The sequence below is a fragment of the Nomascus leucogenys genome, chromosome 4, assembly GCF_006542625.1.
Source record: "Nomascus leucogenys isolate Asia chromosome 4, Asia_NLE_v1, whole genome shotgun sequence".
In the NCBI taxonomy this organism is placed as follows: domain Eukaryota; kingdom Metazoa; phylum Chordata; class Mammalia; order Primates; family Hylobatidae; genus Nomascus; species Nomascus leucogenys.
Window position 1 is genome coordinate 96221734 of NC_044384.1, and position 16244 is coordinate 96237977.

The window sequence follows — 16244 nt, forward strand, 5'->3', positions numbered from 1 at the left end:
CTAAAATATTTTAATGCCATCAAGCATTAATCCAGTTTCACATCACAGAGGTTGGAAAACTAAGGCCTATAGAATAAATGTAGGCTTTAGGGTTTCTTCTGTTTGTTTGTTTTTGTTTTTTGGGGCAGGCACGATGTCTTAAAACTTTCTTTTCTTTTCTTTCTTTTTTTTTGAGACAGAGTCGCAGGCTGGAGTGCAGTGGCATGATCTTGGCTTGCTGCAACCTCCACCTCCCAGGCTCAAGCAATCCTGCCTCAGCCACCTGAGTAGCTGAGATTACAGGCCTGTGCCACCACACCTGGCTAATTTTTGTACTTTTAGCGGAGACAGGGTTTCTCCATATTGGCCAGGCTTGTCTTGAACTCCTGACATCAAGTGATCCACCTGTCTTGGCCTCTCAAAGTTCTGAAATTACAGGTGTGAGCCACCGTGCCCCAAAATTTCTTCTCTGACTCCTGTTTTTTGTTTGTTTGTTTGTTTGTTTGTTTGGGACAGAGTCTTGCTCTATTGCTGCAGCTGGAGAGCAGTAGTGCAATCAAAGCTCACTGCAGCCTCCAACTCCTGGGCTCAAGCAATCCTCCTGCATCAGCCTTCTGGGTAGCTGGGACTATAGGTACGCACAACCATGCCCAGCTAATTTTTTTATTTTATGGAGTTGGGGTCTCACTATATTGCCCAAGCCAGTCTTGAACTCCTGGCTTCAAGCTATCCTCCTACCTCAGCGTCCCAAAGTGCTGGGATTATAGGCATGAGCCACAGCACCTGGCTAAAATTTTTTCATGGTGCAGTAGTGGTAGGCTCGGAGCCCTGCAAGTCTGTGGAAGTGTTGGGTATACTTGCCATTTCTCTTGTCCTCACTTCTCTCTAAAATGTTACACCTGGCCAACTTCACCCTTGTGTGTAACCTGCCTGACCCCTGAGTGCATCTGAGTTTACAGAGTCTTAAAATCCTGACTCCACAGCACGCCAAATAAGTAACCCTTGGCCAGGGATTCAATCTCCCTGTGTTTGTTTCCTCATCCTAAAATTGTAATACAGCTCCAAAAGGTTTGGGTTTTTGTTTTTTAACAAGGATCAAATGGTCATTTAACACAATGCTAGCCACATAATAGATCCTGAACAAATGGAAATGATAGCTATTATTACCAGTAATAAAATCACAAATAATAAAAATGTTCAATCAAGTAAGATTGCTGACTCCCAGCCATTCTCTGAGAAGAACCACTGCCGAGCTGGTCCTTGCTCAGATCCCACTTGCCACGTCAGGGTTTTCCTCAACCACGTTTAGTAACCAGTTTCCAGATCTGGATATTGGGGGCTGTAAATTTCCCTGGTTACTGTTGCCAATGACAGGGAAGGAAAGACTTGTGTAATTACCACTTGTACTTCCACAAGACACATGAACTCAAGTTGAGAGCAAGAGTGTTGGACAATAAAACACCAGGTTTTAAAAATTCAGGAAAGACCTGCCCAACTTGTGTGATAAGAAATGTGGGCCTGGTTAGAAAAACAGAAAAAGGCCTAATGCCAGTATGGCATAAGCACCATAAGCCTTCGGTTTGAATGGGACCATTTCCTCTTTCCCACACAAATGCTGCATATTCACACATCTATAAGAATTCAAGGCTTTAGGATTAGCCATGGGTTGATTAGGAATCAGTACCTTTGCCTATGTCCAAAATCCGTAGCTTTGGTTTTCAATGTTTCTTTTGTAATACAAAATGCCTTTCTCAGTTGATTTTACAGCATGATTGTTTGCCATGCTGTTCAACATTCTTCAAACATAGTAGCTTAATGGGTTCTATGAAAATATCCCATGTCTGAAACCTACTAGGACTTTTGGAAATATCAAGACATTATAACTCCATTTGGAAATGCTTAAGATAGTTCTTTGCAAGGTGTCAGATTTGGGTCCCAAACTCTGGTTGATGATGTTCTGGTTTCTGAACATTATGTTTTTAGCTTGAGAGAAATGAGGTGGAACTAGGTTGCAGGGAAGGAATTGTCTTGACTTTTGATTCCATAAAAAGTGTTTGATTTTTGAAAAAAAGAAAATGGATAAGCTTTAAAATTGTTTCCCTCACAATGTCTGTGCATTAGCAAGCTAGCATTCCTGCAGTAGGCATGGGTCACAGTTGGTGTTTTCGGAAAGGAGCTGACCCCATCAGCACAAGACCAAAGGAGTTGAAAAAAGATTGAACAGATTGAGCAGTGATAGGAGACAGAATTGGAATTTCTTAAGGTGACCAGTCCCAAATCTCCTGTACTTCCAGAAATTATGAAGTCATGGGAGAAGAATTTCTCCAAGAGTCTGATTTGGCTGCTCAAAGAAACTGAAATCCAACAAATCCAGAAGTGGCCACTGAATTCTTTTTTTTTTTTTTTTTTTTGAGACGGAGTCTTGCTCTGTCACCCAGGCTGGAGTGCAGTGGCGCAATGTCGGCTCACTGCAAGCTCCGCCTCCCGGGTTCACGCCATTCTCCTGCCTCAGCCTCTCCGAGTAGCTGGGACTACAGGCGCCCGCCACCACGCCCGGCTAATTTTTTGTATTTTTAGTAGAAATGGGGTTTCACCGTGTTAGCCAGGATGATCTCGATGTCCTGACCTCGTGATCCACTGGCCTCAGCCTCCCAAAGTGCTGGGATTATAAGCGTGAGCCACCGCGCCCGGCCGTGGCCACTGAATTCTTTTTTTTTATTTTTTATTTTTTATTTTTATTTTTTTATTATTATACTTTAGGTTTTAGGGTACATGTGCACAATGTGCAGGTTTGTTACATATGTATCCATGTGCCATGTTGGTTTGCTGCACCCATTAACTCGTCATTTAGCATTAGGTATATCTCCTAATGCTGTCCCTCCCCCCTCCCCCCACCCCACAACAGTCCCCGGAGTGTGATGTTCCCCTTCCTGTGTCCATGAGTTCTCATTGTTCAATTCCCACCTATGAGTGAGAACATGCGGTGTTTGGTTTTTTGTCCTTGCGACAGTTTACTGAGAATGATGGTTTCCAGTTTCATCCATGTCCCTACAAAGGACATGAACTCATCATTTTTTATGGCTGCATAGTATTCCATGGTGTATATGTGCCACATTTTCTTAATCCAGTCTATCGTTGTTGGACATTTGGGTTGGTTCCAACTCTTTGCTATTGTGAATAGTGCCTCAATAAACATACATGTGCATGTGTCTTTATAGCAGCATGATTTATAGTCCTTTGGGTATATACCCAGTAATGGGATGGCTGGGTCAAATGGTATTTCTAGTTCTAGATCCCTGAGGAATTGCCACACTGACTTCCACAATGGTTGAACTAGTTTACAGTCCCACCAACACTGTAAAAGTGTTCCTATTTCTCCACATCCTCTCCAGCACCTGTTGTTTCCTGACTTTTTAATGATCACCATTCTAACTGGTGTGAGTTGGTATCTCATTGCGGTTTTGATTTGCATTTCTCTGATGGCCAGTGATGATGAGCATTTTTTCATGTGTTTTTTGGCTGCATAAATGTCTTCTTTTGAGAAGTGTCTGTTCATGTCCTTTTGTGGCCACTGAATTCTTAAAGAACAAGCTCATAGCATGACGTGTGGCTAGTTGTAAAGGGGTTGTTGCCCTCCCACCAATCTAACTAAATGGGGCCTTATTTTCCTCTTGATTATAACGATTTCACCAAAATCTCACCTTGCCCCAAACCAGTCAAAATTGATAACAGAGTAATTTATTTTAAATCACCAAAGACTCAAGTGGACAGAAAGGAATAAAAATTTGCTTCAGGAATTTGGAGGGGCAGGGCCTTTTACAAAATTGGACAAGAGGGGTCATTAATAGCATTTTCTCCAACAGACCAATTTTCTTTGCGTATGCCCTTGGAATTATTAGCTCAAAGAATAGATTTCTCTTGGCCCACCTGGAAGTCTTCTCTTTTCCTAACCTATGACTTTGGATTATACAACTTTACCTACTGTTAAAAGTACACAGATGAAAAGAGTAAAGGGTGTTTGACTGAAGAGTGAACATGAGCTCAAAGGTGAGTAATTGGATTCCAGATCTTGTACAATTCAAAGATCATTTATGCTCATCTTTTCTCAGTCTCAACATCAGAGAAATTGCAAGATGCTCCCTAAACCTTTTTACGTTCTACAGATTCTCTAAAGAAAAGAACACACAACCAGCACTTCTCTGTAGAACAATTCTCCCTTTATCCTCCAAAACTGTGCGCACAGGTCTGATTAAATGTAAGAACTAGGTAAAATGAATACCACATTTGGAGCAAGGAGTTGTATTTTTTATTTTTTAGCCAATACTTTAGAAAAATCTGATGTCAGTTTGGACATTGCTGTTGAACCAATCCAGTTTGATGCAGCTGCAGAAATCTCAATTAAGGCCAGTCTTTTAAGGAGGAGGGCATATAACTGGATATTAGCACATGGTGGTAGCCAGCCAATCAGTTTTTGCATTTGATTGGAATTTCGGAAGATAATTGTTTCATTCCCAGGCCTGTCTCTGGCTCACCATTTGACCTCAAACTAATTGCTTAATCTCTCTTGGCTTCAGATATTCTATCTTGAAAGTGATAATAATAATAACTTCCAACTACCTATCTCATCCGGGTATTGAGTGGATTAATGGGGTCATGTTTGTAAAGTCTTGGAAAATTCTCAAGAGAGAAAACGTTCTACCTCTTTTTTGATTCTGGTTGGTAATGTTTTAGGGCCATAGATGTGTAAGGCTGCATTTAATGAAGTCATTATTACAGAGTCATGTTCTTTCCCTCTTTATAACTAAGGAAAGGCCTCTACTGAAAGCAGAACTTTTCATCACTATGAAATCTCTGATTCTCTTTGTTGGTGCTGGAACTCCTGTGGTAAACCAGGCTTTATCCTCTATCTAAATAGTACACGAAGTTCTGAGGAAGTAACTATGATTTCGTGGCCACAGGGAATTACTCAGAATAGTTCTACTTCAGTAATTCGTAGACTTTTGGGGTCAAACAGACAGGTTTGAGCCCTGTCTCTGCAACTTCCTGGCTGAGTAGCCCCAAGCAAATCACTCAATGTTCCTGTGCTACCTTTGTGCTTAGCACAATGTCCAACACATGACAAGCTGTCAGGAAGCATTATCCACATTAATAATATGTGTAATAGTAACTGCATGTATTTTCTAGTGTCATGAAGAAATATAATGAGTGCTAGTTTTTAGTGAACCAAAACTTAACTCATCAGAGTTTGTGCTTAACCTGGGTATTCATGGCCATCCATTAACAATATTCTCATTTTGTGAGGCCTTTAGATTAAGGAAAATAGCAAATCAAAAGGAAATAACTTTGTGTCAGGGATTTATGCAAATTGCCATAGTATATTTTTCTGTCGATACTGATTCAGCCCAAGCTCTTGATTTTCCGGGTGCAATCCTGCAGGGTAGCTATGAAGAGCTGACATTTACCAAGAAAAAACTTACGGTAAACACTGTGAATCCTGTTTTCTCATTTCTGGAAGGGCAGAAATTTTATCTAATTTTTGCCCAACTCTGTGGCCCTGCCTGGTACACAGCAGGCTTACAGTAAGTATTTACTGTGGGATAAATTGCCGAATCCACAGGGAAAATCTAGTTAATTTTTTTTTTTTTTTTTGAGATGGAGTCTCGTTCTGTTGCCCAGGCTGGAGTGCAGTGGTGCTATCTTGGCTCACTGCAGCCTCTGCCTCCTGGGTTCAATTGATTATCTTGCCTCAGCCTCCCAAGTAGCTGGGACTACCAGCATGCGCCACCAAGTCCGGCTAATTTTTGTATTTTTAATAGAGATGGGGTTTCACCATGTTAGCCAGGCTGGTCTCGAACTTCTGACCTCAAGTGATCTGCCTGCCTTGGCCTCCCAAAGTGCTGGGATTACAGGCGTGAGCCACCGTCCCCGGCCTTAAATTTTATTTCTAATGGTCATAGGGCATCTAAGGTCTTTTCTTCTCCCCTGTGAAAATTTAGATTTTAACACTTAAAGTCAACTGCTAATGGATTTAGTTTACTTAAACCATTTAAATTATGTTTCCAAATGAAATAGTATCAGAAAAACCACGGAAATCAAGAGTACTTTTCAAAGACAGTTGGTGACTTTCCCACTGATAGTCCCAAATATGTCAAAGCCAAATGTCCTGTAGGTGTAGGTGTAGGTGTAAGTCACAGGCTGCATCTTCTGTCAGTCAGCCTCAGAGTGGTCTGTCTCTAAGAGAAACTCCTCACCTACTCCCTTCCCGCTTTGCATTCATGGACTTGTCCTCAAAGTACTCCCAAGCCGCTTGCTTTACTCACACGTGGAATCACCTCCCACTCTGCACCATTAATTCATCAGCCTTCACTTCCCGTGGTTTCTTCCTGGCCCGACAAGATATTCTGCCTCAAGAGAAGATCAAACCTCCTGCAGCCTCTGTGAGGCTATCCAAATCCCAGCAGGGAACAGGTATCTTCCATTTAACTCTAAACCTGACTTTGCCTTTTTTACTTAAACATTAATTTTCCTAAAACAACCAAGCATTTTTGTATTGTCAGAGCTCTTTCAACTGCAAGGGATAAACCTTGATTTCACTAAATAGAGAAAGAAGACAAGGAGGATAATGACCTTAGGCACAATTGGACCGGAGGGCTCTAACGAGGTCAGAAGACCAGTGTCTCATTTTTCTTGGCATTGCTGGGCTTTGTTTACTTCTAGACTGCCTTCATCTTCAATGTTGCTTTTGTTATATGACGCCTCCCAACCCTTACCAGAAACTCCACATTTAGAGCCAAACAGGTTAAAAATTTCAAAGGAAAGGTGGCTCCCCTATGTCTCTATTGGGAAAAAAAAAAAAATCTTGAGACTATCTCTGTTAGGCTATCCTGTGTCACATGACTCTCCTGATGGGCCCGACCTGAGTCACATGCCCCTACCTTAAGTCAGAGGGTGGAGCTAGCCCAACCAAATCATCTATCCTGGAAGGAGAGTATAGGTGAGTCCTCAGAGGAGAGTCAAAGGTGCTCTTAACAGAAGAAATAATTGATGCTGCACAGGTGTTCCGACTAGGTGCTCCGTCTCCATAGCTGTCATAATCCTTTGTTTTCTTTCTTCAGTAGTGTGTCTGCTTTTCCTCTATGCCTCGTGTCTCCCACGTACCTCATTGTGTAGCATTAATCAGTGTTACTCTCATCATCCTTATTGTACAGGCCTGGATACTCTGCTTTATTGTGAGTCCTTGAGAGCAGGAGCCGCGGCTCATTTAGTTCACCATCCCCACTGATTAGCATAATTCCTGGCACATACATAGTAGATAATCTGATGAGTTTTCCAAAAAGGAAGAAATTGATGATCCCCCTGGAAATCAAGTCCCTGACTGGGGTGACACTGTTCAAAGGTATGAACATGGTCTTAAGGCTCAAGTGAAAACTCCATCATGAACAGTGACAGCTGTCACATAAGGAAAGACGCCTGGAAGCAAACTGAAGAATGTGCCTTTGTGAGTCTGCACTGCTGGGTTCAAAACAAAACAAGTAGAAAGAAGTCACCTAATTTGGGCCTTGTGAACACTTCATGAGATGTATGACAACAGGCAAATGGATACAATTTTGATTTAAACATGAATACAGTAATTTGAAATCCTGCCAGGATTTCATTTTAACCTCTGTAGATGACAAGTAGAAGACAAATGTAATTCTTTCTCACTGCTCTTCTGGAAGAATTGTCTTGGCACCTTTCTTTCTTCCTAATTCCCTTCTCCATCCTTTTCTTCCATCCTTCCCACCTCTCTTGGCTCTTCCCTTCTCTCTCCATCTCTCCTCATATTTTTCTACTGCTCCCCTCTGCTTTTGCCTTTTGCAGGAATCACAGCTCCTGATTTACAGGGCTCATTTAAATTCTGCCTATGTGACCTTGGGCAAGTTGCTTCATCTTTTGGAGCTTACTCTCCTCATCTGTAACATTGGAATATTAATATGCATTACTAATATTCCAGTCAGGCTCAATGATATTACGTATGTAAGATGCTCAGCACAGACTAGAGGGAGTGCATTTGAAGAGAAGTAGGAGAAAATTGTATTTGCTGTGGGGTAGTGGGGATTGTAAACAAGAGACTGTTTTAGTTCTAAGTTCTCCCTGTCTCAAACTAGCCTTCTCTGAGTCCAAAGTGCCTCATCTGTTGGATGACAGTGCTTGGAAGCCCTGCCAATGAAATGGCCACTGCAGAGTGTTTGTCTCCTAATGGTGAGTGACTCACTTGCTTGGTGGACCCCATTTGGACAGATTTCTAGGGTTAGCCAGCCAGCACAAGGAGGAATCCCTAATGTTGAACTTGGGCTTTCAGCCCTTTAGCCCTGTTCCAGGACTACTGAGCTAAGAGGCCACAGGCCTAATGACTGCCCACGCAGCAGTAACATCCAGGATATGTTTATAAACAAATTTAGGGGGCTCCCACCTCACCCATGCATTTGAGACTATCTTCCAGAGCCTGTTCAAGTCTGGCACTGAGCAAGTGCTCAGTAATTATCTGTTGATTAAAATGGACAAACCGGTGTGATCTGGCATGTACAATACTAATTTGACAAATGAATGAATGGGTAGGCCGCAAATGCTTGTTAAATGAATGGCTGATGATCCACAGTAGGTGACCCATAAATATTTGTTGAAAGAGCAAACAACGGGATGAATGAATGAATGCATAGCATATCAGTCATGTCTATGGCCCTTACTTTCCATAAGCTTTAAGCTACTCTTCGATTTATTTTTTGTAGCTATAATTCAGTCCCAATAAACTGACTCTCTAAATTTATGATTTGCTTTTATTTTCTGTTGGCAAATTTTGAAATAGATGTTGATACCCTCTGGATGGAATCCCATTTTCAAATAGCAAAGAGAGATTTTCAAACCTCCTTGAATGGAGCATGCATGCAGAACAAGAGAGGGAAGGCGCTTATGTTACCACTAATCTCTGTTATGACATAGCTGCATGACTAAGGACTGAGGGCCACAGGGGAAGGATCATGCTCCTGGGTTGAGCAGAAGAGGATTGTCCACAAATGACATGTGAGTGGAGCCATAGCGTTCCTGTATATACTCAATAGATATATGTACCTGTCGGAATAGGTAAATTTAATCCTTTGCTATTATTCACTTCACTTTCCTGAATTCTGTGGTATTTCCAAAGAGTGACTGCTTTTCTCCTGGGTTAAGTAGAAATCTTTGCTTAAGTCAAAACCACTTACCTTAAATACATTCAATAACGTGGGGATCTTTTGCCCTGGGAATATTTCTGATATTTTTCAAAGCCAATTAATTGTCATCTGACCTTAATGGACACATATAGATCACTGAACTGAAGATTAAACTGAGTGGAGAAAAGAAGCTTTTATCCAAAATTCACTGATTCATTGAGAGATTTTGGGGAAGTCATAACAGAGTCATTTTATTCACCGTTGATGATTATAGCAGCAAAATATACAAAACTAAAAGGACTTGGGATTTAATTCTGCTGTTTAGAATTACATCAGGTACCTTTTAAGGAGGTTGGGGATATTTACAATGAAAAGAACATATTAGGGTACCTCATGTTAAAATTCAACAAAATGTAAAATTTCTATGTTCTAACTTTTCAGAAAATTCTTGAAAAGCTAAAAAATGCAGTCAGCTTCCTGGATGGTTTGTGTACAGCTTGATGTCAGGAATACCAAGTAACTTACTGAATGACTAAACCCTGTCCTTTTCACTTAGAAATGTTGAACTATTGTGTAGCTCTCTTACCATTTTTCTCACCATTGGTTTAATATTAAAAATGGTGTAACATTTATCAGTGGGAATGTAAATTAATAAAGCCATTATGAAAAACAGCATGGAGGTTCCTTAGAAAGCTAAAAAGTAAAAACTACCATATGATCCAGCAATTCCACTTCTAAGTATATATTCAAAGGAAATGAGGTCAGTATATTAAAAAGGTACCTGCACTCCCATGTTCATTGCAGCATTATTTATCACGATGAATGTGGAGATATGGAATCAACTTAAGTGTTCATCAGTGGGTGAATTGATAAGGCAAATGTGGCATAGATACACAATGGAATACTATTCAGTCTTAAAAAAGAAGAAAATCTTATCATTTGAGGCAACATGAATGAACCTAGAGGAGATTATGCTAAGTAAAATAAGCCAGGCACAGAAAGGCAAATACTGCATGATCTCACTTACATATGAAATCTAAAAAAGTTGAACTTACAGAAGCCAAGAGTAGAATGGTGGTTGCCAAGGTAGGGAGAGGGACGAGGTCTAAGGAGATGTTGGTCAAATGATGCAAACTTTCAGTTAGATAAGAGAAATAAGTTCAAAAGATCTATTGTATAATATGGTGACTATAGTTAATAACAAGGTATTGTGTACTTGAAAATTGCTAATACTACAAATTTTCGATGTGCTCATCACAAAAGAATGTTAAGTATGTGAGGTAATTGATATGTTATAATAATTAGCTTGATTTAGCCTTTTCACAAAGTATACATGTTTCAAAACATCATGTTGTACACCAGATATATGTACAATTTTTGTCAATTAAAAATAAATTAATTTTATTTATAGAAAAATTTTTAAAAATTATGTTATGTGGTAGTCTTGAGATTTGAGGATGCACTTTTATTCTTTGGCCAAAGTCTAACACTTGTCCAAATGTGTCCCCAGGTAGGCTTTCCAGGTGGCCATGAAAGGAGGACTGTTTGTTGCTTCTTATCTGGAAGGGATGAATTTGGTCTATTTAATTTTGCCATTAAAAGTAATGGCGGCCTGGTGCCATGGCTCACGCCTGTAATCCCAGCACTTTGGGAGGCCGAGGTGGGTGGATCATGAGGTCAGGAGTTCAAGACCAGCCTGGCCAAGATGGTGAAACCCTGTCTCTACTAAAAATACAAAAATTAGCCAGGTGTGGTGGCAGGCGCCTTTAATCCCAGCTACTCGGGAGGCTGAGGCAGGAGAATCGCTTGAACCCGGGAGGCGGAGGTTGCAGTGAGCTGAGATTGCACCACTGCACTCCAGCTTGGGAGACAAGAGTGAGACTCTATCAAAAAACAAACAAACAAACAAACAAACAAACAAAAAACGTAATGGCAAAAACCGCAATTACTTTTGTACCAACCTAATATGTTTGAATCCAGTTTGGACCAAACTTGAACATTAGCTGGCTGCTTTCTAATGAGCGCTTATACTTCTGCCATCTGTTTTCACAGCATGCTGAATGTGAAAACTTTGAAAACACTCCACTTTTCTAGATTTCCCTTCCGGAGAATGGACTTAGCTGAGCAGTTTAAAAACCTGCTTTTATTAATACATACCCAGGAGTATGGCCATGTTTGAACTGTTTGAGAACAAAAGTAATTATTGAGAACAGTCAAATCAGATTTCCAAAGCCCTGTGCCACAGATTTAGACATATAATATTGACAATTGCAAAAATAAATAAAATAAAACAAAATACAATCTCAGCATTTTCTCCTATCTTTTTGATAAAAAAGTCTGCTTCTTCCATGTAAGTTAAGGGACTTGTATTCCCCAGAACCAGTTAATCTATATTCTTCTAAACCCAGGATGTAGATGATCAGTGGGCCACGTAGGATATGAAATGGAAAATGCTGAGCTGTGTCACAGGACTGAACATACCAGCTGCCATTCATAAAACATGCCACTTAGAAGCAAACAACTTTTCAGAAGAAACAATATGACAAAAGGGGAGAGTAAATGGAATACCATCTTTCTTCAGATGAAAACTATTTCTCTTATTAGACTCTTTCCACTAAGGTAAGCCTTATATGGGTAAGGCCAAGGGAAAAAGTGGGGACACATATGGGAAACCACAGAGATATCTTCTAAAAAATAGTTTTGTTTTTATTTATGGGTAAAGTATGGTGATTAAGTCCCTTATATTTAAAGTCAGATTACCAGGGTTCAAACTTTTGCTTAGCAGTGGCGTGGCCACAGGTAAGATCATTCCTACATTCACTTATTTAGAACATGTTCTCCGTGTGAGTCACTAGGGGTTTGTGTCACAACTATGAACAAGGCCAACCAGGTCCTTGCCCTCCTGGAGCTTATATTCTAGTGAGAGAAAACAAGACAGACAAGTAAACAAACACACTTGTAAATAAAATAATTTTAGATCAGGATGAAAGAAGACAATCAGACAAAGTAAGGGAGTAGAGAATCACGGGGAAAGGACAGCAGCTTCTTTGAGACTGATGTGTACAATGAGGAGGTGACTTAAAGGGAGTGAGGGTGACTGGTCAGAAGGGACAGTGTTGCAGGCAGAGGGAAGAACAAGCACAAAGGATGCATGTGGATGAAGCTATCCTGAAGTCCAGGTTAACTTGTTTCGATTTTATCTGATAAACTCTGGGGAGCCTCTGAAGGGCTTTAAGCAGAGATGTGACATGACCTGAGCAGCACTGGGGCCCTCATTCATTCCTTCAGGGATAACAAGCTCTTTCCAGAGAGAAGGGAATTCCCAGGATACTGCCCAATACAAGGTAAGAATTCAAGGTGAATTGCTGAGTATGGATGCTATCGTTCTTGATGGTGGTGGGGCAAGGGCAGAGACGTCAAAGCCAGCCAGTTAATGAAATAAGAACAAATCTTTGACAGCTCCGTTGAGCTGAGCTTGAATCAGGCATTCCTGGTATGGCTGAATCTGGTTGTGTGCACATCTGGTGTTCAGTGGAGTGAAATCAGAAGCTGTCAGGATTCGCAACTCCTAAAACAGCTTGGTTTTTATCAAAATCAGGACCTGTTTGAACCTTCCCTTTTCTCCACAACGCAGATAATAATAGGATCTATCTCACAAAGTAGTGAGGATGAAACAAGGCAATGAATGTAAAGAGTTTAGACAGGGCTGGCATCTGGCACATAGAGCTCAGTATGTGTTGCCAGCAATTATTATGATTGTTTATTACTGATTACTATCTCAACACATACCTGCCCCATCTTTGTTGAATTCCATCATATAGGCATGGCCAGTGATCCTATAATTGCCACATTTCTCTCCTCTTCCCAGCCCCTACCCCTACTCTCCTCAGGCTCCTCGTTTTTCTCCAGATTTCACCTGGGGACCCAGGAACAGACATTTACAGTGCAGAAATAATCACAGTAGCTGCCATTCATCAGGCTATTTCCATAGACAGAGCTGGACCAAGGTCTTTTGTACATTATCTCAATTATGAGAACAATCCTAATATATTTGTTTCCTATCTCCACTGTAGAGGTGAGAAAGTTGAGGCTCAAAAGGGTTAGTGACCACTACAGGGCCACTCAGTCAGCAAGAGGCAGAACTGGGTTTCAGACTCACATCCATCTGACCCTCAGTTCCCTAAAATGAAACAAAATTAAAGCATCCATTTAGTGCCCCCCCAACGCACCATTGACTATGAAATGGTCATAGTCAGTATAACATATAACACATAACACATAAGTTATATGAGGAAAGGACACTCTATTCAACAAATGGTACTGGGATAATTGGCATTTAACACATAAGTAAGTTAGGAGGGCATAGTGAGCGATCAGTGCAAGGAGAGCTTGAGAGTCTCAAAGAGCCTCCTGGAGTCAACCCAGAATCCAAAAATGTTCTCTAATTTCAAGGGAGCCTTTGCCCCCCACAGGCCAGTGGCAGCACAAAGCGATGGTATTACTTTGACTGTGGCCATGTGGTTGTGAGGAAGCCCCCGACCCCTTTCCGGCCTCTTTGTCTTCTTTAGGGCTCCATCTGTGGCCCTGCTCACACAGCCCTGCTGGTCTTGACTCTGAGGCGAAGGAGTAAACATCTTGGGGCTCTTTATTAGTTTATTTCAGAAGATGGAGCCTGTTTGCCCCTGGGGCCCATCCCTCTTTTATGGCCTCCAGCCTTTCTTGACAAATTCTAGTGACTGGAGAGAAAACCGCTTTCTACAGCAGATCATTAAAACACCACCATAAACCCAGGGCCATAAAACATTATTTGCTGGGCATAAAAGGGGGGTAGATTTTCCCAGAATGACAACCCAGGCCCTGCTTTCTCCTGCTGGGAAAGGCGGTACAGGGATGCAGTCGTTCATAAATTCCTTATCTTGCACTCTGCTTTGTGAATAATCCAGTTGGGAGAGCAGCCAAAAATATTGATTTATTTGTTCCACAGATTCAGAAGCATTTTTAATGAGCAGAGCGTGGTGATGCCTTGCCAGTATATCTTCAGATGACTCAATCTGAGGCACACACCCAAATGCACACACGGTTTGAAAGGGGAAACATGAAGTTCCACAAACTGGAGGTCTGTCGAACACGAACCTTCACAGATGGAGAGGCATTGATTTCTCTCCTTCCAACAGTCTGCTCATTTCCCAGCCAAACCAATCAACACCATCATGGGACTGGTGCTTACAACTGAGCCTGGCTTTCTAAGGCAGTCCCCACCCCTACCCACTATTGAAGGGTCAAAAGGGATTTCAAGTTGGTTCTCCTTAACACCATCCTCTGAAATAATTCTTTCATCCATTCCCCCATTCATTTGGTTGTTACTACCAAGCACCTACTAAGTGCCAGGCACTGTTCTCAGGACTGGGGTTCCAGCCATGAAAAACGCAGATGAGGTCCTGCTGACATGAAGGTTATTGCTCCTGGGGCATAATCTCAGCACACTCATTATTAATATTATCAGATAAAACTCACAACTCTTTATCTGAAGTCCTTGGGACTAGACGGTTTTGTTGGAAATTTTGGGAAAGTAAAATGGGGCATATTGCTATTAATTTGCAAGCAGGCCAGTGGGGTCTGGGGAAATACCCAGGAATCAAATGCATTTGTATTTATTCAGTGAAGAGTATTCCTAGCAAGTGGAATAAATCAAGACTATGTCTTGTCATGTGAGGTCCAGTTTTACCACCACAGGAGTTTGAGAACCTCTGTTTTCAGAGCTGCCTTTTTCTAGAAGAGCAGGCACTGAGTGCCAGGTAAGTGCCTGACCCATGCTAAGAGCATTCCTAGACATCATGTTTCATTCTCAGTACTCCACTGATATTCAAGCTCATCTCATTTCATTCTCAATGCATTTCTACAAGGTAGATCATGAAATTTCTGTTTGCTGCTGTTGTTGCTGTTGTTGTGTGTAAGAGGGTTCTGAAGTGCTGGCTGAGAGGCTAGACAAGGTGTGACAGCTGGAAAGTGGCAGGGCAGGGACTGGAACTCCAGATTCCACAGCTGGCACTCTTAACCACTAACCAATACTGACTTCCACTAGAGGAAAGGCTGCAGAACAGGAAATAGCACTGTTTGGGCTGTGTCTCTACAAGCAAAGGCAACTGGAGAGAAGCAGGTGATTATCCAGGTAACTCAGAAAATAGCCATTAAAAAAAAAAAAAAGGTTTGTGGTTGGGTAGCCAATGCTTCTAGACTGGCTGTATGTGTGGAGGAAATTCCCAGGTTAACGGCCCTTTTCTTCATGGAATAGGATCCTCTACACGAACTGCCTTGGACTCTGGGACACTGGGATGCTAGTTTCTCCATTCTTCGGGAGCGCCCTTTGGCAGCCCCTTTCATAGTCAGCTCATATCCTGCCACTTCTCAGAGCTGCTGCACCTAAGGTGCGTCCCGGAGATCCATGCCCGCGGGGCGGGGCTGGGGTGTCTGCCCAGGAGGCACATGCTCTCCTGCAGCCAGGGAATCTCAGTCTGCGGCCACTGGGCAGAACAGCAAGGGAGAGGGGGAAGGGCGGAGGGAGGCAGCCCGGGGGCGATTTGCCGGGCGGAGATCCTCTTTTTCAGACACCCTCCTCCGGTGGGCAGATCTCAGGTTAGATTCGAAGACTGTAAAGTGCCCACAGGTCGGGAAGTGGTCAAGGATTACAGAGGAGAAGGTTAGAGGAATGGAGACTCAGCAGGTAAAGGGGAGATGTCCCAAGGGGAGCTTCGAGAACCTTGGATTCCCCCTCCTTAAGGCCGCACACGCCCTGGGGGAAAGAGCAAGTTGGTGGGGGTGGGGGGTGCTAAGCAGGAGCATCTGTCTCTGGCACTTGGTGGGAAGTTCACACTGCCATCTTTGCACGCCAGGAAGGAGGCCAGGGCTGGGGAAGGGTCCAGTCGGCTAGGAAAATTAAGGAATGGGAAGGGGCTGTGGAGGGTGGAACGGCATCGCTGGAGCCTGCGCTTGCGCGCCCTGGGGTGTGGGGGTGGAGGTGGGGGAGGACTGGAGGAACAAAACAAAACAGCCACCACACCAAAACACCTAGGCCACGGA